Genomic DNA, 24,440 nt, shown 5'->3' with positions numbered 1-24,440 from the left:
CAAAAGACTTGTACTGCTAGGCTCAGGATCTTCTGCCTAAGAAATGTCAAAGAGAGAATACAGAATCAGATGATATTATGTAGCTCATGTTAAAATTAGGAGCAGAAAGGAAAAAAAGACCAACTCACTTGTACTAATCAGTTTTCCGAATTAAGGATCAATAAAAAATTATGCAGGTTTATGCAGATTTCAGGATTAAGGATTAATAGAAATCAAATAAATATCAAGATATTAGCAATGAGAATTGGAAAGCAGTAGAAAAAAAACAATATCATTGATATTAGCATTAATAATAATACTTCATTATAAATCTAGAGAAAATAAGTAAAATAATTGTTTGCTTAAAATTACAAAATATTGATGAAATTAATTAAAGTAGTCCCAAATACATAGCTATCTACCAAGTTTATGAACTGGAAAATTCACTAATGTTAACTTAGAAAGTTGCTCAATTGATATAAAGATTTAATGCAATCACAATTAAAATGTCAGCAGGGTTTTTGTAAACCAATTTAAAATTTTGTATGGAAATGTAGAGCAGCGTTTTTCAACCGCTGTTCCGCGGCACAGTTGCCTGGTGTGCCGTAGGTGCAGACAAGACAAGAATTTTATAATTTTTCACTATTTTGTTTACTTAATATTTCATAATAAAGTAATTATAAAATACTTTCTTTGTGTTTATTTGATTCCTATTGAAGAGAATTACTTTATATATAGTCAATATAGGCACAGAGTTAATTTTTTTAACATTTTCTAATGGTGGTGTGCCTCGTGATTTTTTTCATGAAACAAGTGTGCCTTTGCCCAAAAAAGGTTGAAAAACACTGATGTAGAGGATCTACATTACTATAAAACTTAAAAACAAACTTATCATAAACTATAATAATCAAGATAGTATAAAATTGGCAGAGATACACATATAGATCAATAAATCAGAATACTGTGTCCAGGAATAGATCCATACATATACTCAATTGATTTTTACAAAGAGAAAGGTGCTAGGTAATATATTAGGAGAAAAATAGTTTTTGAACAAATGGGCTGGGTCAATTAAATATTTATATAAAAATGAACCTTATTTCATATCTTGCACCATGTATAAAATTCAATTTTAGATGAATAGACCTAACCATAAAACTAAAACTATAAAGTTTCTTTTAGAAAGCACAAGAGAAAATCTTTGTGACATTGGATCAGAAAATAGTTTCTTCCAAATGACACAAAGATCATGAAAAAGAAAAGAATAATCAATTGGACTGTATCAATATATAATAGTTCTGCTCTCTTAAAAACATCATTAAGAAAATGAAAAGGCAAGTTACAGACTGGGATAAAATAATTACCAAACGCATTTTTGACAAACAACTTTTATTCAGAATATATGCAGAACATTTACAACTTAATTAAAATCAACCCATTTAAAAATGAAGTAATAGATCTGTATAAATATCTCATCAAAGAAGAGATGATTAGCAAATAAGAACATAAAAAGCTGTTTCCATTATTAGTTACTTGGAAACGCAAACTAAAAATCACTGTTCGATATCATGACATACCTAGTAGAACACCTAGTATACAAAAATAACAAAGTTTAAAAAGCTAGCAAGAATTCAGGTCTGCTAGAAATAGTATAATTGTTTTGGGAATTCAAATTGTAATCTTCCTGATGGTGTAATGGGTACCATTTGGTTCTCTCAGATTATGCAACCATTATATAAAAGAGTGCAGAAGTGTCTTATCAACTCGAACATATCCTAACATCCTGAAATCCTATTCCTATTCCTTACCCAAGAGATAGGAAAACATATGTGCACACAAAGGCTTGTATGTGAATGTTTATATTAGCTTCATTCACCATAATCCTAGGCTGGAAACAACTCAAATATTCATCAGTTTGCTATTGATTTAAAAAATAATCACAATCCATTCATACTTACTACAACTCAGACATTAAAAAACAACAACAACACTAGCATGAGCAACAGCAAGGCTGAATATCGAAAACATGCTTCATGAAATAAGCTAGACACAAAAGTCCACATACTGCATGTTACATGACCTTCTAGAGAAGGCAAGTTATAGGGACAGAAATCAGATCAGTGACTGCCAGGATTTAGCAATGATGGGGAGTTGATTTACAAAGTAACACAGGAACATTTGGGATGATGAAATGTATGTCTCAATTGGGTATGGTTAAACCAATTTATAAATTTGTCAAAACACATTGAAGTGTATACCATAGATGGTGATTTTTATTCTATATAAATTAAGTCTCAGTAAATATTTAAAAAAATAAATCCAGTCTCTTTAGAGAAGTAAATGTCAAGTGTATTGCTGAATAATCCTGAATTTGGAAGTGTTAGGGAGAAAGTTCTGTACAGAAATTGGACCTTCTCCTCCAGCCATCTTATTGTATAATTACCTTACGGAACTATTAAATTTTTGGCTTGAGCATAACTGTTACACTTACATTAATGGGAATGATTAAATTATATATCAAGAAGTCAAAAATAATTTTCTCTTCCTAGAATCAAGAAATGTAGCACAGACAGCTCAAAGACACATCTTTTCCTTTTATTTACTTTTTTCTAATTACATGTTTGTTAAAAATTAATTGAATAGAGTGATGTAAATTAAAAATAAAATGCTCCCCAATATTCCTTTGGAATAATCTCTCTAGCACTAATCCTAATAGGTGCTCATTGTGGAGACATGTAAATAGAAATTTTGGACATAGAACTTTATGCTTGCACTTGACAGGGATAAGTTAAGGTGAATGTGTCCACAGTTATCACTGTAAAGACAACTATTAAATGTAATGTGTTCAGATGAAGTTGGTAAACTTGTTAAGTACACGTGACACCTTTAGAGGGAGAGATACAGAATAAATTGGCAGAACTGGGCAACCTTCTCTCCGACAACTCAGAGTTCCTCAGGCCCTCCATGTGCTAAAAGTCTCTTCCATGCCTATCTGCAACTCTTCTTACCTGCATGCTTCTAACCAAGGAGACAATTACTCTGCATATTTGAGCTTAATTTATTGCATGGAATCCATAAAACTGACATTACTTGTATATTATAATAATATTATAATAAAATAGCTCTTAGAGTTAACTACCACTAAGATTTAAGATTCAAGGTACTTGGGGAAAAAACTATTAAGAAACCTGATATATTTGAATAAAACTGAGCTAAAGGTAAATTTTAATCTACTTGGAAAAAATAATCATTGACCTACACATTGAAATCCTAAAGAAAAACAAAACATTTTTAGATCTTTTAATACTGAGAAAGTTGTTTTCTATGTGTATAGATATTGTATTCATGTTTAACAAATATTGTAATTAACCAAATCCAAACTTTCATCTATCTTAAATAGTTTCAATTTGACTATAATATTTTGCCAAAACAATTATTATCTAAAGATACTTAAATAATAGATATTAGATATATGGACATTTTCAATAATGATTTTATGCACTAGATATATGGAAATTTCATATATGTAGCTAATGTTTTTCTCAATTATATATTTCATAATGCCTTTATCAAGAGAAAGCCTTTGTTTATGAGAATATTGATAGTTTTGCTATCATGATAGGTTGATTTCTTTTCACTGTGAGTAACATTTCAGCAATTCTAAAGCAAGTAATATTTGATCACTGTCAGAAAAGTTAACAAATTCATTTCCAGATATACTTGTATATTCACTCAACCTCCAGAAACCATGGCTTCAGTCTCATACCAGCCAAAGGCCTCCAGGTCATATGTTGTCTTGCAGCTGTAGCTCAGCTTTATAGCCTTCTTGGCCCTGGGGAGGTTCAGCTGCTTTATTTGCTTCCCTGAGTCTATGACCAGGCCCAACCTGTGTCTATCACCCCACACAGCTATTTCTACTCTACGTTCTCACACTGTGTATAGTGAGAGGGATTATCTTTAAACTAGAGGCCCGATGCACAAAATTTGTGCAACAGTAGGCCTTCCTTACCCCAGATGCCATCACCAGCTTCCCTGTGGCACCCAAGACCCAGGCTTCCCTTGCAGCCGAATTTGTCCAAAAGGACATCCAGTCTAATTAGCATATTGTGATTTTATTATTATAGATTGTCAACACCCTTAATTCCACACAAATAGTGGATTCAAGTCCTTTAAGTTAATTTGGAAATTCTATAGTTTCAACTTCAGAATCAGAAAGAGGACAATGAGGATACAGGTCCATGCCATTGGCATCTAACACTCCTGTTGCATTCCTTTAAAATCTCTTTTTTCAAGAGCAATGGTGCTGGTAAGGAGTTCTGGGGTGACTGCTTATGTCTGATTTTGTCTTCTCCAAGATTATATATATATATATATATATATATATATATATATATATATATATATATATATATATCTTTTTAGGGAACATATTTTTTAAATATAAAGTTGTATATTTTGGTCCAGTAGTTACCTTAAGACTCTCCCTCAAGCATACCAGATTCATATCTCATAGGCCCAAATAAGGAAATAACAGAATTAACATGGACATTGGGAAGGAAATTAACAGAATTGGCATCTGTTAATACTTCACATATTATCCAACTATGTAGTATACTTTTATTGTACATTTTTGAGGAACTCATTAATAAGACAGTGCTTTTTTTTTTTTTTAGCTTCATAGTTCGTTTTTAGATGAAAATACTTTTTAATGTGTCCTTATTCATTACACCTAATACTTTTATTAAGCCATGAAACTAAAATTATAATGTCATTAGTATGAGAATGGTTCTTGAAAATATGAAACCATAAATACATTTTGAAATAATATTTTCACTTTATTTTAGAAAAGCCTTAATCTAGCACTGTACAGTGCTAGGATTTAAATCAGACATATAAAAGAAGTGCTAAAATGATATTAAACACTATTTGTTATATAAAATATTAGATCATCATTTTTAAAAAGTCAAACATGCTAAAGTACCCCATGTTGTACTCCATTTCACTTGACATAAGAATTTATATCTCCCAGTAGGTTCATTGTAAAAATTGGCACTGAAAATAAGAGAAAAAGGTATAACAGGCAACTATCAGAAAAAAAAATACTTTTTACAGTTAAATAAATCACTAGGGATGAAATTAGCTAGCAGCATGAAAGCTTCCTAGAAGAAACTTGCCTAACATGGATTTGAAAACATTCATGTTGCCTCCCTGGATGCTATAAAAAGTAGTCAAGTTAAAATGAACCAGTATTAAAACAATTAGCTTGTCAGGTAGGTTATTGAATAATTATTGCATAATGTAGCATGACTTGTAAGACAAATACTACTGAAGCTGTAGGGAGAACTGCTGATTTCTGATCAATAGGAGTTCTTAGATAAAGGAAACTGAATCACCATTAACTACCATAAAGTTTAGAAAATAGAGGAAACCAGGAGGGCCTCAGGATAATACAACAGATAGTAAACATTAAAACTATAAGGTTAGAAAATTAGCCCACTTCCCCTAATAAATTAGTTTAGATGAGCAAAATCAGGCTAGATTTTTAAGTGTCCATTTTATTCTTTTAGAAATCTCCCTTTTAGCATCTTTTAACTGTATATTGAACATTGGGGAGGAAGGGAATGAATCAGCAACTGGTGCAAAAGAGGAAAATACAAATAAATGATTTGGGTAATATATTTTCAAATCATTCCAGTGCTTTGTTGACAGGAAACAATTTTGTCATGTTTGTTTGCTATTTAGTTTGAGCTGTTTCCAGCATATGGGAAATCTAATAAAGTTTTTGGATATACCAATTTACAGTGCCAAGAAAAATCAAATTTTAATATTAGGATCCATCAACCTTAAAAAAGAATTGGATGTTTTATCTGTTCACAGTATACGTCTGGATTCACATTACCTTAAGATATATAAATGGTAGCAGGTTGTTAAATTACATAAAGAAAGCAATGTCCACTTATTTACTTTCATTGGTATTGCTGTTCCTCAAGAGAGACTTCCCTTATGAGAATATCAATATGCATCATCTCTGCAAGGAACTGTATACAGTTATACATATTTGTCCTTGTGTGTTTAACATAGATACACATTGGTAGAAACAGAAAAATCAGCAAAAATACGATTTTTCTATCTTTGCACAGTATTTGTCTAAAATTCACTTTGTAGTTGAGCGACATAAGGGACTTTGATTTGAAGAGGTTTCCTTTTGAAGGTGACAAGCTAGCTTTCACTAAAACATTAATCCTCTGGCTATTTATTAGAGACTAGACATTGTAAGGACATTGGAGACTAGAAATATTACACTCAGAGAATAAAAAAAAAATGCTAGTACTTCTTGAACTCAAGGATATTATCAGATTATACAAAATCATTTGAAAAGTATATATTTGGAATAAAATGGGAGTGTGACCTTCAATCGTTGATGATAAAAGGTTGCAGAAAACTATCATTTAGTGGATTTATCATAAATGTTTTTTATAGCTTAAGAAACTGCACTCAGAAGATTAAGTGCAAGGAACAGTTTAAATAGCTATGGGAAATTAAATATGATTTAAAAGGTTTTAATTATATTATTTGGTTTGATGTCACTAAATTAATCCCTAAGGCAAAATAAAGAGAATAAGCAGAGTAGATAGAAGAGGCATTCTTCTGGGAAGGCTATTCAGAAGACATTAGTGTATCAAAATATTCAGATAAATTTCACAAACCTGGATTTCTCCCAAGTTGTTTATGTTCCCAGAACTTTGGGATATTTTATAAGAACACACAAAATGTGATATCAGAAAGTCAATGTATTCATGAGGAAGTAAAATAGTGTCTATGAAATGGGTTTTCAGAATTCTGGTTTTTTTAGAGTTGAAACTTGAGTTCATCTAAATTAGCTATATCATCTTTTTGTGGTTGTTGTTAATCCTCACCCAAGGATATTTTTTTTCATTGATTTTTTGAGAGAGTGAAAGGGAGGGAGGAAGGAGAAAACATTGGTTGCTTCTCACAAATGCCTCAACCAGGACCAGGGGTTGAACCTGCAACCCAGGCACGTATCCTTGAATAGGAATTGAGTCCACCAGCCCGAGCTAGTTGCACCATTGTTTTAATTTATTTAAATGTATCTAAAATATAATTTTTAAAACATCACACAGTCATTTATATGCATTTAAAGCATACTATTATATGACACACTATTATATATTGTTTGTGGACAGACATATTCATGTAAAAAAGTAAAAATTGACTAGATGAATATACACCAAACTCATGATAGTGGTTGCTTCTGAGATAAGGGTAGAGAAATATAATTGGAGCATGTAGTCAAAGAAATGTCACCTGTGTCTGCAATTTAGTTTTCAAACTATAAAATGAGTATCATAATAGCATACGATATCATATCAATAGTATATGATATCATAAAAGTATATGATATCATTAAATATGAGAATATAATGATATTCACATATATTCATGTATATTCAGGTATATCCTGAATCTTTCTCTGTTTATAGCAATGTAGCAAACAACACAGGAGACAGAAAAACACTGCGCTCCTAACAGTTTTAATACATAAAAACTTTGTATTTATCAAATATTGCAGAATCTATTGAGAGGAAAATGCTTGGTTACCACTGATTATAATATATATATATATATATATATATATATATATATATATATATATGTGTGTGTGTGTGTGTGTGTGTGTGTGTGTGTGTGTATATATGTATATATTATTGAATACTAAAAAATAATACAAATTTTACATACATAGAGACCATTACTTAGATATATAAGCAAGGTTTGTTAAGTTGAATGTCAATTATTAATTTTAATTAGTTTTTAATATGTATTCAGAAAGTTTCAATTATCTTAATATAATACAGTCAGTTATTTAATTTCTGTTTGTGGCATTAATTCATTACCACAAGGTTTATTATATAGTATTTTCTAATTCATTATCTCTTATTTAACTATATTTTAAATAAGACATGTTGTTACCTTGAAATAATATTCTCTGTTTGTATAAATTGTAATGAACAAATGAATAATATTTATTAAGATATTTTAAATTCACTATGTCACTCTTCTATCCTCTCATATTTTAACTATTCTTGCTCTGTTTATAACAGGTATATTGATTAGAAGTAGTTGAAAGTATATACTCTAAAGAAGCCTATTTCAAAGTTGTGATAACTTAGAATTCTAGTCTATCAGAAAATATATGGAAATATTATTTCCAGTTCTTATTTTAAATTAGGCATGTATTTAATCAAATGAAAGCAATTCAGGTTACTTCTTTATATTAAATTGAAACCTAATCAAGAAATGGTGTCTTGATTTCTCAACAAATACTAGTATGGACTCTAACACAATTATTTCAGTGTGGTGTACTATTGGCAGTAGTTTAAATAATATATGCACCAATTTACATAGTGAAAAAGCAATTTTATTCTATAACACTAAGGAGTTGAATTTTAATGATCAGTAGACATTTAAGCAACTCTTAAGTCTCAAAAAAGATTTTTAAAAAAGTCTGTTGTTGATTTAAAAAAAATAATAGATATATCCCAATTTGAGTCAAACTTTGACCTAGAATTTATGGATCTGAATCTTATGATATTTTTGCACAAATTAAGGAAAATTTTAAAAAATTACTTTAAATTAAACTTTTTTATAATCTTCATTGCTATGATTCATCAAATTAAAACAACATGTGGTCTCCAGAAGCAAAGATCATTCATCTTTATATCTTTAACACTTAGCATGCATCTTGGTGCACTGAAGGAACTATACAAACATCTTATATTTGAGTGAACAAAAAAAATTGAAATATATGTTCATATATATTTGATCTACAATTCTGAATTTTTCTGCTTTAAGTGAAGAATTTAAAAGAAGGGAGAGAAAGCACACTTCAAATTTAAAGGGAGCAGAAGGTGGTGGGAATGCAGACTGGTGCAGCCAATGTGGAGAACAGTATGGAGTTTTCTCAAAAAACTGAAAATGGAACTCTTATTTGACCCAGTAATCCCACTTCTGGGACTATAATCCAAGAAACTAGGAACACCAATTAAAAAGGATATATGCACCCCTATGTTCATAGCAGCACAATTTACCATAGCTAAGATTTGGAAACAGCCTAAATGCCAGCAGATGAGTGGATTTAAAAGCCGTGGTACATCTACTAAATGGAATACTATGCCGCTATTAAAAACAAGGGGGGGGAGCTTTTATAATTTGCAATATGATGGATGGAACTGGAGAGCATTATGCTAAGCGAAATAAGCCAGTCAGGGAAAGATAAATATCACATGATCTCAGTCATTTGTGGAATACAAGGAATAACATAAACTGGTGAACAAAATAGATTCAGAGACAGAGAAGTATCAATCAGACCGTCAAACCTCAGAGGGAAGGTAGGGGAAGGTAGAGGCAAGGGGGAGAGATTGACCGAAGGACTTGTATGCATGCTTATAAGCCTAACCTATGTACACAGACACCAAGGAGGGAAGGGCATGTCTGGGGGGATGGAAGGGCAATAGGGGGATTAGGACACATATGTAATACCTTAATCAATAAAGAGAAAAAAAATACTATCCTTTAAAAAAATTAAAAAATAAAGGGGAACAAAAAGAATGGTGGAATTGGACAATCAGATACATTTTTGATCCAATTATACTCAACTGCTCTCCACATAAATCCTGCATTTTTCTCTATATCTGGCAATATATGATATAGCATGGGTGATAGAAAAGGAATGAAATATAATATTTTATGTTTCATGAGCTCACTGCACTTTAAATAGTTATTTAAAACATTTTAAAAATATCTTTCTACTTATCCATCTATTTATCACTAGAGCTATAATTTGGACATTTAGTTTCTTAAATTTGGGCACCAAATTTTTTAAAATACTTTGTATTTTATTTAAATCCTATTAGAAAAATATATGATATCTTTATTTATGTTTTAAATGTTGGGTCAGATGAGCCCTATGTATTTTAAGTATTCATAAATCTGGGAAGTTAAATATTTACTGCTTATAGAATAAATTCTGAAACTTAAATGATACCAAAATTCACAATAATTAACATCATGTACTCTATATTTGTTACAATATGAAAACGTATTAGACAATTTAGACCCATAGCACAGGACCTGTTTACCTTAAACAACAAAATCTTTTACATGTCATATATTTAATTATGCAATAGAACTACAAAGAAATATCCTCCTCCATATTTCTACACACTTCCAAGTGCTTAAAAATTTAATTTTTATCAAAGTTTATTTTCTCTTTATACGATAATCTCATTTTCTTGAATAGGATTTTTTTTTTAAGAAAACTTCTGACCTTTTGATTCTTAAACATATGAAAATCTCTGCAGATGGTTTTTCAGAACTGCAAGGATTAGAACTGTGAGCAAAAACTACATACATTTCACATTTGTAAAAAAAAAAAATGATCTTAGAGGAAGAAGATTGGAGAGAGAGAAAATGATGATGATGATGTGAGAGATAAACATTGATCCCCGACTGGAGGTCAAACCTACAACCTGGATATGTGCCCTGAGCAGGAATCAAACCCACTACCTTTTTATGTGTGGGACAATGCTCCAACCAACTAAGCCACACTGGCTAGGGCTCACACCTTTTTGGCAATAAAATAAATAACCTAGAGAAAAAAATCTAAATGTACTTACATGTCTTTTTTATTTTTTAATTAAATTTTAAAATATTATAATTGACATACAATATTATGATAGCCTTGGGTGTACAGTGTTATGATTATATATTTATATATCTTATGAATGATTACCCCAATAAGCCTAGTTACAATAGACATCATACATAATTATTGCAATATTATTGACTGTATTCCTTATGCTGTACCTTATGTCCTTGTGACTATTTTTATAAAAGGCACTTTGTACTTCCAATCCCTTCACCTTTTTCTCTCATCCCTTCAACCCCCCTTTTATTGGACAACCACCAATTTATTCTCTGTATCTTTGAGTTTGTTTCTGTTCTGTTCTTTCATGTGCTTTTTACATTCCACACGCAAATGAAATCATATGGTATTTGTCTTTCTCTGTCTGATTAATTTCACTTAGCATAACATAACAACCTCTAGTTAATGTTTTTGGAGGGCTAGGTAATCTTTCATTGTTTATATGTACCACTTCTTTATCCATTTGTCCATTGATGGACATGTAGGTTGTTTCCATATGTAAATAATATTGGAATGAACTTAGGGAAGCATATATCTTCTTGAATTAGTGTTTTGGATTTCTTTGGAGAAATACTCAGAAGTGGAATTTCTGGATCATATGGCAATTCTATTTTTAATTATTTGAGGCACCTCCTTACTGTTTTTCATTGTGGCTGCAGTAATTTCAATCCCATCAACTGTGCATGAGGGTTCCCCTTACTTCTCATTCTCAACAACACTTGTTGTTTTGATTTATTGATGATAGCCATTCTGACAGGTGTTATTTCATTGTGGTTTTAATTTGCTTTTCCCTAATGATTAGTGAGATGAGCAGCTTTTCATATGTCTTTTGGTCATCTGTATGTTTTCTTTGGAGAAAGGTCTATTCAGAACCTCTGCCCATTTCCTAATCAGATTGTTTGTGTGTTTTTTTAGGGGAGGTGTTAAGTTGTATGAGTTCCTTACATGTTTTTTATATAAACCCTTATTGGATGAATCATTGGCAAATATCTTCTGTTATTCAGTCAGTTGTCTTTTTGTTTAACAAAGAGTAGTTTTTGAAAAGAAATTTGATGGTTTGAATTTTTAAACATTGAAATATTAGAAATGAGGAAATAAAAAAAAAGCTGGAGTAGTCTGGAAAAACAACATGAGTGAGGAAGGCAGCACACTGAGCATTAAGAATGATTATGTTTTAAGAAAACAGAAGGATTTCAGGAGAGCAGTCATGCCCCAGAGTCAGATCACAAAGCCAGTCAAATATTCTCCAGACTATGGAGCCTGACAGACTCAGTGAGTCTTTCTCAGGTAAATGTTGAGAATGTATGTCTGCTGCTCAGGCTGGCTGTAAGGCTTTGTGCAGTGGTGTTCTATCATCCCTCTGAAATGGATGGGAAGATGACCAACACAAAGCCTTTTCTTGATCAAAACAAACATAGATTCCTTCATTTTCCCTAAACTTATTCTCTTTCTCCACAGTTTGCTCATGAGTTTTGCAGGTGCTTTATACAGTAAATACTTGCTCTATTTTTCCCCCACTTCCCTAAGTAATCCAGAAAAAAATCTCACTAACTAGGTGTACTCTTGAAAAAAACATGTTGCTACCAAGTCCAGAAATATTAAAAATAAAAAGTCAGTGCTACTTGGGCCCATAAGATGGTAGGAAAAAAATGAAAAATGCTTACAGAAAAGCTGGCTTTTCCACATGCCCCTCCCTTTACTAGGAGAACCTGCCTGCAGCAAGCTGCTAGAAGGTACGCATGTGAGGTAGAACTGAGTTGCCCCAATAAATCCATCTGCGAACATCATAACCGTCCAGCCCCAGGTATCTGAGGGACCCCAAGTTTGGCATACACTTTAAAGAGCAAAGGACTGACAGTGACATGAACAGTAACAGCCACGCCATGCTCAGATTAGCCAGACTTAAATCTTTATTATTGCATGCCTCTGAGTTGAGGGGGTTGTGTCAGATAATATTACTGTGTCAATAGATAGCTCATATAATCAGCTTGTGACCAAAGAGATAACGTTTTACATCCAAAAGGAAATGCCCTTTAATCACTTACTCAGCATAGGTTGACTAAGCCAAAACTAGGTCTTTCTGCAGGCTCAAAGCTGCTGCCCCCCGAAGGCCCACTGACAGAAGTGTTTCTCTCATTCAATGAAGGAAGAGAGGTCCAGTGCTTTTGAATTGCTTCTGAAATTAGCAGGTGGCCAAGAAACACTACTGGTTTCCTCAAGCACAAACTGATTATTACTGGATCACTTGCTTTTGTTGATGTTTTAATTTTCTTCTTTTCAAATTGAAATGAAAGAAGGAAATAAAATCATAGCCACATCCCCATCAAATGTGAAGAAATAATAGGGAAAAAAGTAGAACTCACCATTTTAAATGCTGACTAAAACGTATGTTTTCTTAAGCCTGGCATATTTCATTCATTTATATTTATCTATATCTTCAAGACCTCTTAATCCCTTAATTAGAGAACTGGGAGCTGTCATAGAGTCTCCACCACATGCAATCAATATGTAACATCACTTACATTTTCAAGACATCTGAAGAAATAGGATAATTGCCTAGATCTTTTCACTTCTGATAATCTTGAAGTCAGATGCTCTGTACAGGCTAAGCTTTCAACTTAGTATGTACCAGACCTCTACCAAGAGGAAGGAGGCAGACAGTGGATTGCCTTCCCCCCTTAGATAGAGTATTCTAAGTGGACTATTTCTCCTAATAAAATTCTATTTGAGGTCTTTTCTATCCTTTCCCTCCTCTAAAGTCACTCCCCACCCTTCTCATGTATCTCTCTACAGCCAGAGGCCATCGTGACCTGACCACACTAATATATCCAGTGCCTCCAGGGGCATAGACATAGGGTAGCTCTGGCAGGAAATCATAAAAACATATAGTAACGCTGGGGTGTTTATCCCCACAGCCTCCCTGCAAGATTCCCTGGGGTTATCTACGGTCACTTTTCTTTCAAGGCAGTAGTACTTATCCTATGTTTTCTGAGACCCGGTTCTAGTCACACATCTCTTACCCGCATCCCATAGGACCTGGGTGGTCAACTCCTGGTCATTGCACCATTCCTTGCTTCTCCTTAGCCCAGACCTTTGCAATTCATTGTAAATAAAGCCTTCTTGAATTGTAATCATTCTGTATTAAGTTTGCCGTTTGTTTCTTGAGGGGACACAAACTGGTATAATCACAGTCCTCAAACTTTGCTTTGCATTAAAAAAGTAACGTTTTGCAGGAGGTGTGAGTGTGTGTGTGTGTGTATGTGTGTGTGTGTGTGTGTGTGTGTGTGTGTGTGTGAAAGAGAGAGAGAGAGAGAGAGAGAGAGAGAGAGAGAGAGAGAGAGAGAAGGAGAGAGAGCGAGCACTTGTGTGTGTGTGTGCTATTGGGTAGATTATAATTTATCTGGCTATTAGAGGGGCAGTTTTAAAGAACATAAAATATAAAAGGTATCTACTTTATTATTCTGTGAACCATGGCAGAGAAAACAAACTTTATGGCATAATATAAGGTAATGTAAAAGTTATAATGCATTAAATGTGAGTCTGAACTAGGTTCTGACTGTATAATCTTGTTGGCTGCCTAAATTTCAATTTCCTCTTTTGCCCAATAAGCATTTGACTACCAGTTCTGTTCACCTTCGGCAGGATTCTTGAGAGACTAAAGTGAAATAGCAAGTAAAGATACATAGAGCTATAAGAATTTTAAAAAGTTCTTATTAAATATTTAGGAGTATCCTATTTTATGTGATGTTGGCCCAATTAAACTAAGATGCATATGATTTACAAAGTAATATTGGTTGAATTCTCCTTATATGTATATGCTTTTTTCATATTTAGTATTAGAATGAAGTTCCAGGTGTGTAAGTATACTATTTCAGTGAAAGGAGAAATCCAATAAACTAGGAAACGTACTGAGACTAATTTCACCAAACATATCTAATTTCTGCGCCATATTTTGTCAAATCAAGGTCATTGCCATAAGTAAATATTATAGAAGTCATCTCAATACTATTTAGGACCACTCAATGATTCTTTCATGGTTACTAAACCTCTAGAAGGCAATTTCATTCTCAATCCCTCCCTCCTTCTCTCCTTCCCCCCTCTCCCCTCCCTCCCCCCTCCCCCCTCCCTCCTCCTCCTCCTCCTCCTCCTCCTCCTCCTCCTCCTCCTCCTCCTCCTCCTCCTCCTCCTCCTTCTTCTTCTTCTTCTTCTTCTTCTTCTTCTTCTCTCTCTCTCTCTCTCTCTCTCTCTCTCTCTCTCTCTCTCTCTCTCTCTCTCTCTCTCCTCATTCCCCCCTACCCCTCTTTCTCCTGGTTATTCAAGTAAACAGAGCAGATATCGTGAACATTATGTGTGGTCTATTTGTTAATTTCCACTGCCAGTGATGCCTTAATAAGGAAGTCTTTGGCTACTTTTCTTAATAGTTGGTTGAGTCAGTGATTCTTATCATATCTGAAAAAACACCACCCATCAGGGGTCACATTTACATGCTCTATTGAAAAAGAACTTTAGCTGAAAGTATTCTAATAGTTGAGATCCTGCTGAGAAACATATGGGAAGAGACATTAACCACCTACATGTGTTAGGAATGTAAGAAACAGGAAAAACTGTGCAGTTTTACAAACTAGCAAAATAATTGAAACTTAATGAGGAGGTTCTCTGGGCAGAAAATGACCTCTTGTTGCGGTGTCACTGAGTTCCCACTTTCTCTCTGGTAGCTGGAAAAATGAATGAACAAGAGTGTGAAGAGCCATCTAAACCCCACTGAGCTCATTTAGTGCTCAGTGTTGATTAACTTCTAGGTGTGTGTGTTTTTTCCCAACTTCGGCATTTGGAGCAAGGTTGATTTTTATTTTTTATTTTTATTTTTATTTTTATTTTGACTTGGCTGCTTTAGATTTTTTTTTTAATTTTATAAAAAAACAAAACAAAAAAGAGAACCAATCTTCTAGTGCTTTTACTTGATATTCTGAATATATAGTTAGTAACCTTCCAACTAATCCTGACCCGGTTTTGGTGACACAGTTGCAACTAAACCCTACAATTCTAAAAATGATGAATTTGAACTGCTAGGATAATTATTGTAACCTTCAAAAGCAATCTGCCTTTGTAAATAACATTTTTCTTCTAAGAAAGGATTTCACTCTATTTCTCCAGAGACAAAATCTATCTGTCTTTGGTTCTTTATGTCACTCAGGGCTTAATGGCCAGTCACTCTGGCTCACTAGGGTCTTTCATACCTCAGTCCTGCTCTCCACACCTGAATTTTATGGTCAGCACTTGCTCCGTCTTCTTCCAAAAAAAAGTTTTTGTAAAATCTGTTTTAATGTTTATGACAACAGGTTGCTGCTCTCATTTCTCACTTGGATGAAATTCTTTCTTCCAGCAAAGCTCACCATTTACTATAGTAAAACAATTTTTAATGGAAGAATCTCATGTTTATGTCCATTTGGTATGGTTATTTTTTCTATTTTTTTTTTTTTTAATTTCCACTTGTTTTGCTATTATCCTTCAGAACTCCCTAGTCTTGATGGATCTTGCAGCCTGTGATGTTAGAAACAGTGTAGTACTGTCCTTTAATGGGCTAGCATGCTACCTCTAACCCAATTTTCCAGGTTAAGTAAATTGTAACTGTTGGAAAAAGTGATCCAGATCACACTTTATTTCAAAGTAACTAAAATTGTTAGTATGAGCATTGAGCAACAGAAACTCTTAAAATACTGCCAATGGCAATGTAAAATTGCAAAGCCATTATGGATGTCAGTTTGACTATTTTTAATGATGTAAAATGTACACATATTATATAAACCAACCATTCAACTCTTGGGTATTTACTAAAGAGAAATGAAATAATATGTTAATACCAAATTGTATTCATAAAATAGAGCTTTATGGAAGCTGCATTTGGAGTCAGTAAAATATGGAAATATTAATAGTTCAGAAATGGGTGAACACATAAATTGTGATATATCCATGTCAAAGAATACTAATACTAATCAGCAATAAAAAGAACCAATTACCATACACAATACACAACATGAATGAATCACAGAAAAATGATGCTAAGATAAAGAAACCACAGAAAAATGGTACATACATTTATATGATCCCATATATTTATTTCTAGAAAATAAAAATTCATTATCATGACAGAACATAGTCTATAGGTTACCTGGTCTGTGGCTAGGTATGGATTAGTTGAAGAAAACAATTACAAAGAGAGTCAAGGAAATTTTGAGGGGCTTAAGAAAAAATGGGGAAATCTTGACACATGCTACAAGATGAATGAATCTTCAAGACATTATGCTAAGTGGAATTAGATAGTCATAAAAGCACAAGTACTCCCATGTCCCACTGACATGAAGTACATAGAATAGTTAAATTCACAGAGGTTGAAAGCAGAATGGTGATTGCTAGGGGCTGGGGGAGGAGGAGAAGAGTGAGTTATTGTTTAGTGGAAACAGTTTCAATTTGGAAGGTATTGGTGAATTTTATGTTATAAGTGTTTTTACCACAATAAAAAGGTAGAACAATATTAATAACATCAGGTCACTCTTCGGCATCCCTTCCTGAAGGCTCCCAGCTTCACATGGAGAAAAACACCAAGTGTTCACCTTGGCCTCCATGGCCATGCTTTATCCGTCTGCACTCAGTAACCTCTGAGAGGACCCTACCTACTATTCAGACCCTCATTTACTTTGTTCCAGCTAAATGACCTCTTTGTAAAACTGTCATCTTATGCTCTTTACTCTGGCCATGGGGCATTCTCACTTCACCTTGTAATCTTTGGTTAAGTCTCATCTTCTCAATGAGTTACCTCAGTCTCACTGCTTGAAATGTTATACACACCTAAACTACTCACCGTTAACCTACCGTACATGTTATGTGATTTGCTTAGGCATTATGTTTGTTTATTATTCACTGTCTACCTCCACTAGCTAGAATGTTAAGTTCCCCAAGACAGAAAGCAATGCAGTTTAGATCCTGGACTTTGTAAGACTCATAGAAGTAGTTAATAAATATTTGTTCAATATTGAATAAATAAATGTCATTCTGTTATTCATACCTATATTCACATTTGATCTATCAGGCTTTTAATCTCAGTAATTGTTGAAGAATTCTTTGCTCACATTTTTCTAGGTAAATGTTATAGGCTATAGTTATTTCAGTTTTCTATCAGGCCTTCATAACCATTCTAAGTAATTGATGGCTACTTGAGTCAGACTTTACTTTTAGTGTTCAGTTGCTTGCTTTTTATCTACTTCACTGCAATTTAGTGCAACTATAAGAATGAAAACAAAAATCTAAAACTTTCACAACTTCTTTTTTATTCTCTTGTTCTTATTAATCATTCTGGTAGTTATATAAATTATTTTTATAGACAACTATTATTTATGAGTGATTTAACACTACTAGTACAAATAGTATATGTATATGATCTGAAATTATATTATTCAATTTATTCTATTATAATTGAATGGTACAATCAATATTTGGTAATAACAATAGGCATAAAATTGTAGCATGTGTTTGAATTTTGAATGTGAATAGTAGGTGCAATTATATTTATGATAGAGGATAAATAATTTAAAGCACAATAATATTTTTATTTTAGAATCTTCAATTCTTTTAGAAATATAGACCTTTTAATATTCAAAAATAATATAAAAAATATCTGTATGACTTAACATTTAAGGTATTTTGTAAGAAACTTTCTTCTTCTATTGAGTTAAATACCAAAACTATTTCTATCTGAAATGGTATTGGCCATTTTAAGATTGTTGTTAAAAAACAACCAACTATGTCTATATATTATGCATCAAAATCCATTAACACATATCTGTTGAATCCATTCAAGGAGTTCATCTCTACATACAAACTATATACAGGGCATTTATTTTATTATTTTACATTTCTAAATTATTTCATCAAAATAATTCCATAAATCCACTTTAACACCTTCTTAAATTTATATATAGACAGACCTGTTACACAATAAAATAAGAGTACATGTAAAATATTTGGTCTTGCAATTATGTTTGCACTTTGCAAAAATGGGCTTTTAAGCAGTGGTTTACCCATTTAACTCCCCACTCCCTTCCGCATATCTGGGCAAGACTTGGCTCCCCTGCATGCTGTTGCGATTATTGCCTTTTAGTAACCCCAGGAGCAATTACTTCAACCCCTACATTTCTACCAGCAATCAATTCAGATTCCAAAGAAAAAAAGGTTTACCTGAATTATACCACTTAATGATTCCACCTTTTTGCTTGAAAAATAATACAGCAAGCTATATTTAAAAGCCCTGAATATTTTAAAATATCTAAACATAGACATGGCCCAATTCTTCAAATTCTATTATTTTCATCCTTTTTTCTCAAAATAGGGACCAGGATTTGAATGGGGAGCAGGTGTTGGCAATGGCTTTCTCTACCATTTTAAGGATTCCAGTGCAAAGTCTCTACTCTTAAGTATCAAACTAGAGGTTTATACTTTTCTTTGGTTTGATAGTTTACTCAAGGGTATGCCTTCAAATGTTAAACAATGGACTCTGAAAAAAAAGTATGCATGTGAGTTTGTAACTAAATTTATTAGGACCTGTACTTATATTATGGTTATATGACACATAATTAAGAAATAATTGCAAGATATAGTCTATTTTTTTTTACTTTAGTCTTTATTATTGACTCTATATGACCAATTTATTCTCACAGAATGCATTCACTGGTTTTTCCAATTTTTATGATTACAATTACCAATCAATGTATTTCCAAGATGAATAATTGTTGACATTTTGTTTACTATATAATAAGAAAATAAAATATTTACATATTAGAGCTTATTTTGTTGTTCAGTGACATGAAACATTTGTGCTAAATCAGAGAATTATTGTTTAGTACTGGAAGACTATTTCCTCAATTTATTGTGCCATTTACAATGTTATATTTATTTTCATGGCAAACTTGTGTTTGATCTGCATTATTAATACTTTATCTCTTTGTAAAGCCTGGACATTCAAGATACTAAAGGTGAAACCCTGATTTTCAGCATTGGCTTATTCCCCTCATAAAATCCATTCAATGCTGCCAATCTCAAGATGCCAAACTTACATCACTGAACAAATATTTATACTTTACAGGTAGAAATATGAGTTTCTCTATTACATTGTCAAAATCCCATCTTTAAAATCCTGTCCTACTTGACTATTTCAGACTTTTTTCATAAACTCAGTGTTTGAAATTTTACCTTAGACCACTGATGGAAATTCTAATTAGCTTGTTGCTCTGGATTTTTCCATCTTTAACATACTGCTGACTGCGTTTTGATAAAGGTGGTAATCCTCCCCAGCTGGTCTCTGCAGTTCTCCTAGAATGGCATAATAAGCATGCTTTGATATTCAGGCTGTGTAGGTTGTTTAGGCCCATAATTGTTTTTAATGGGCTGCTTGCTTCAAAAACACAGTTGGTTACTAAACACAGCAAACCAAGCAGCGTTAGGGCAATAAAAATTAGTGGATTTTTAGGTTTACAATAAACAAAACTTTGTTAAGTATAAATAATTATTAGCATGTCTTCATAATTTTGCAGCATGCTCTCTAATATTTACTATCCTACATATCGTTGTTCAGTAATGGTTTGGAATACTGTCTGGCAGTAGTAAGCAGCCAGAATATTGCAACAATAAAACGCTCTTTTGTTTAATGATTTCATTTTGGCAAAGGTTTGTTTACATACAAAGTGACTTCTACTACTTAAAGCAGTCAATAAGCAAGGCATTTCTATTTACGACAAAAGTGATCTGGCTTGTGCCAGGATGGCCTTTGCGTTGTATCACATCCACTCTGATAATCATCAACCTCATAGTGCCTTCAGTTCAGTCTGGGCATACATAAGCAAAATAAAGTGCATGTCGAAGCAATTCTTTGGAAATTTTCTGGCAAATTAATTGGCAAAATGAAAAACAAATCACTTTAGTGCTGAATTATGATGAGTTACATGTTTCATTTAATGGGTATTTCTTAACACTGTTCATTTCTCTGTATAGGAATAAAGTGTAAATTTAGGACTATTGGAGTGAGGTGAAATGAGGGAGAAATGATTTAAAAAGCCCCCAAATTTGAGATGGTGAATCATTATTTTAAAAGTCCAAAGCTTGGTATTTATTATGATAAACTTACTCTACCTCTCTTCCTTCACACATCCTTACCTTGGGTATGTCTAAGAAATGCTGCCAGATTTTGAGAAGGTTCAATGATTCTTAAACTAAGTTTAATGTGTTTGAGTTCATTTAAAATGAATCTGTTTTTCCAAGGATGCTTTCCCTAAAATCTAAGCCCATCTATATTATAAGAGGAAAATTCTTGCATATGTTTTTAATTCCTTTATAAACATATCATTAAAGTGTACCAGCTCATAAGCCAGTGGATACCCACAAATTATATAAACTCTTTTTCTATAGGAAAAAAAAAGGTTTCAGGTGCCAAGTGTGAATAAATGTGATTTTGATTTTAAAATATTCATATAGTTAAAAATAGGGGGAAAAAACCTTCATTCAATCTGTTCAGACTTTTTAATTATACATTTTTCTTTGTCCTTTACCACTTACTTCCCACTTTCTCTGTATTTATTTTTAAGCCATCTTTCTTAACTTTCTTAAAACAACACATACACCACACACACAAAAATGACCTATTTTCAATCTTTTCTAAAACAATATGCAATGCAACTAACTTGGTTAGGACTAGCAGAAAGCTGTAGGAAAAAAATGAAACTCTAAACACATGGTCCACAGAACTTGTATATTTAGCTCATAATCTTACAAAGGAAATATAAAGATAACCAAATTTTAATATATTTAATTTATTTATTTATTTTTACAGAGAGGAAGGGAGAGAGAGAGAGAGCTAGAAATGTCGATGAGAGAAACATCGACCAGCTGCCTCTTGCACACCCTCCACCGGGGATGTGCCCGCAACCAATGTACATGCCCTTGACCGGAATCGAACCTGGGACCTTTCAGTCCGCAGACCGCTGAGCCAAACCGGTTTCGGCTGAGATAACCAAATTTTAAAATGTGAGCATTTATCAAATATTTGAGGTTAAAGCACTCAACTAATATTTTTTATAAGTTTATGTTATGTCCAGAATGTTACTTCATTAATTAAGATCAAATGTTTTCTGAGAAAGGGTATTATTTCCCTATGAAGTTAAACTCCTGGGTTTTTTGGGTTTTGTTTGTTTGTTTGTTTGTTTGTTTGTTTTAGCAGTTTGATGACATTAATCAAGTCTGTCTTTTACTTTTGTTGTCACACTCAAAAATAGTTCCTGTTCAAGGTCAAAAATGTTTCTGTTGGCTACTTGCACACCCAAATTAATCGGACACTTTTTATGCCTTCCTTTTGGTATGTGTTGTCATTGAAGGACCTGAATAAATGGTGGATATGAAACTACTCAGAAGCAAATCGGCCCTTCGTATCTCATCCATGAAGAGGCAGAACTAATCAATGCAATTATCTGAGGCCAGCCAGCCTGATTTATCCAGTGCCACAGATGGATGAACTAGGGGGTGATCTATCTGTGAACTGAACTGACAACTCAGTTTTCATGATCCCTTAGGCTAGTCACAGACCTGTGTCTATAATACAAAGTAAAATGGATGGTTGAGGCAATTATCTGAACAATTCTGACAAAAAGGAAGCTTGTTACTAAAGGAAAAGTGAGTAGGGGGTGCCTCAATTATCCCTATTGAATTTCTATATTGATCACATTCATAAGACAATTGCTTCACTCACCACTTCATTTTGCTTGGGTAGACATGGACTAAAATAATTGTAAGCAATTAAACAGCGGTGTCTAGGGACCCATAACTGACAACTTAGGTCAGATCTTTTGGTGCAGGGTAACTTCATCACCAAGTATTTTTCAAAGCCCTACTGTGCTAGACACTGTGAAAATTAGCAGTTAAACAGAGAAGAACATGGCTATCCACAAGCTAGTAGAAACGAGTCATGCATTCATGAAAAAGTTAGGTGGAATGGGCACCAATTCAACAGTAAGTTTCAAAATTTAAAAAAGCTGTGTTTTAGCAATATGTTGGTTTCTTTCCAAAGTCTAGTGGAACTCAAAAGGCTTGATGTAGACATTGAATTGTCTTTATAAAAAGCCATTCCATTCTTTAAGGAAGGCTGGGAAGATTCTATTGAAATCTTTGAATACATGAAGCAAAAGCACTCTGGCCATCCCTCTTTGGAAGGCAAGTATATCGAAGTGGGAGGACTCAGACAGTCAGTGCACTGACTCCCTGTGGCCTTTCCCTAAGGAGAGTGAGTTGTCATTTCCCTCCAGAGTGAAGGGTGAGAACAGCAGCAGGTGCCTGCAGGAGATAACTGAATGGCAAAGGAAGGATAAGAAAAGACAGAAAATAAAGTCTGCGCTCACATTGCAACTTCTCCTTGAGCCAGCTCCTTGGCTAGCAGACCCTTTGGGACCAAATAATTATTATAGTGAAAGTGACAAAAAGGTTAACCAATATTTACCTAACATACTGAGGCAAGACCTGTCCACTACCTGTTTATATAAATATTTTCTTGTCTAATGGGCACAATAACATTGGTAGGCCTATAGGAATTTTATCCAGAACCACATTTGTGTATCTTGGAACACACACACACACACACACACACACACACACACACATACACACATACACACCATACACAATACCTGATTCCTCTATTCCTCCAGAAAAGGGAAGAATTTTGTTATCATGAAACTATTGAAGTCTTTAAAATATTACATAGGATATTATAAGATGTTCTTTGTTTGTTTGTTTGTTTGTTTATAATTTTGAAGTCCCTGTGTAGGCATATAAAATATATACGTAAGATAAAACTGTTAAGTATTTCATAGTACCTATAAAGTTATTAATAGTGTTCAAATAATTTCTGGAATAAATGTAATTTGCCATCACATAATTGAAATTTTATTTATGAAATACATTTACTTATATTTGAATAAGAAAATAAGGTAAGTCAAATATCATATAAGAATAAGTGTACTCACCTTCTGGTAATGTTTTAGCAGTTGAGGAGGAGAGATCAATATGCCATTAGAATCAGATCTTCCAGTGACACATGTCTTTTTATGTTCATCAATATCACTGAAGGTTAGGACCTGTGCTGGAAAGCAGAAGTGACTGAAACAGATTCTAGTTTTCTGGGAAGCTGACTGTGCCTTTTTTATCCACCCACCCCCTAATACACATGCACACACTTCCTAGGTACCCACACAGACTCACCCCCATTTAGAGCTATTTGCAAAAGTATTAGAGTTCTGAGGCAAGTTGTGATAAACTAATTTCCTGCTTCAGACGCTCCTTATTTAAATTTTTATCTATTTCACTTGTCTCTCTGATTTAATCTATGAAATCAATCAAAGAACAGATTGGTACAAATATACATGCGAGTTACATACTGGCTGAAAGGATAGAACAATTGTTACCCTTTACCATAATTGTATCTCACCGTGAATCAATCTGAATTACAACTGAGCAACTGGAAAAGCTACAGTTGGCTTTACTTGCCCATTCAGCTGTTACTCTTTTAAAAGATCTGAACCTCCCCACAAATCCTCAGAGGCAATGCAATTCTCTATTTTAATGAATTCACGTGCACCCCACCGAGAATTAATTGCTTTGGAAGCAACCCAATGGTCTGACATGCTGAGAAGCCCTGGTAGTA

This window comes from Pipistrellus hanaki (assembly GCF_964339955.1).
Source record: "Pipistrellus hanaki genome assembly, chromosome: 4".
NCBI classification, from domain to species: Eukaryota; Metazoa; Chordata; class Mammalia; order Chiroptera; family Vespertilionidae; genus Pipistrellus; species Pipistrellus hanaki.
The sequence above is the reverse complement of the archived record's forward strand: the minus strand, read 5'-3'. Positions refer to the sequence as shown.